The sequence below is a fragment of the Elephantulus edwardii genome, unplaced genomic scaffold (genome assembly GCF_000299155.1).
Source record: "Elephantulus edwardii isolate Elephantulus edwardi_28Jun2011 unplaced genomic scaffold, EleEdw1.0 scaffold00034, whole genome shotgun sequence".
NCBI classification, from domain to species: Eukaryota; Metazoa; Chordata; class Mammalia; order Macroscelidea; family Macroscelididae; genus Elephantulus; species Elephantulus edwardii.
The window spans coordinates 14644827-14645418 of NW_006399784.1; the positions used below are offsets into that span (position 1 = coordinate 14644827).

Consider the following 592-nt stretch of genomic DNA (forward strand, 5'->3'; position numbering starts at 1 on the left):
CTAGTACCACGACCCCTTCTAAACCCAGCCTGGACTTCTGGTAGTTCTCTGTTGATGTGCTGTTCCAGTCGTTTTTGGATAATCTTCAGTAAAAAGTTCTTTTAGTTTTTAAATTTTTACTTGATTGAAAGTTTACAAAGCACATTTATTTTTTATTTGGTTATTCATACATAGCTTGTTTTATAATGTCAGTTTTAGTTCTGACAATGTAGTCACACTTTATCACTCTTTGTACTTCTGATTTTCATTAACCCTTCCAAATCTCCCTCTGTGTCTTCCTTTTTTATAGTGAGACTGGTAATCATCCTGTCTTAAATATATTTATTATCTGTTTGGAAGTTTTTGTTCCCCTCACCCTCCTTTCCCACCACTCATAAATATGAAGAATGATTCCATCTATATATGAACTTTTTGTTAGTAAAGGTATATAATAGTGTACTACTATGTATAATTTCAATTATATTAAATATGAATTATTTGTATTTTTAGAAAAGGTTGACTCTTTATACCATTTTTAAGATAAATCATGATGTAGTTTTCCAAATGTAAGAGTTGCAAATTTTAATGAATCTCTTCATTAAAATGCACTTGT

At 29.9% G+C, this 592-nt stretch overlaps 1 protein-coding gene across 1 annotated transcript in view; it reads left to right on the forward strand.

The window, feature by feature from the left end:
- Positions 1 to 592, forward strand: part of MAP9 (microtubule-associated protein 9) — a 48412-nt gene that overhangs the window by 30563 nt on the left and 17257 nt on the right. The gene's annotated exons all lie outside the window — the stretch shown is intronic.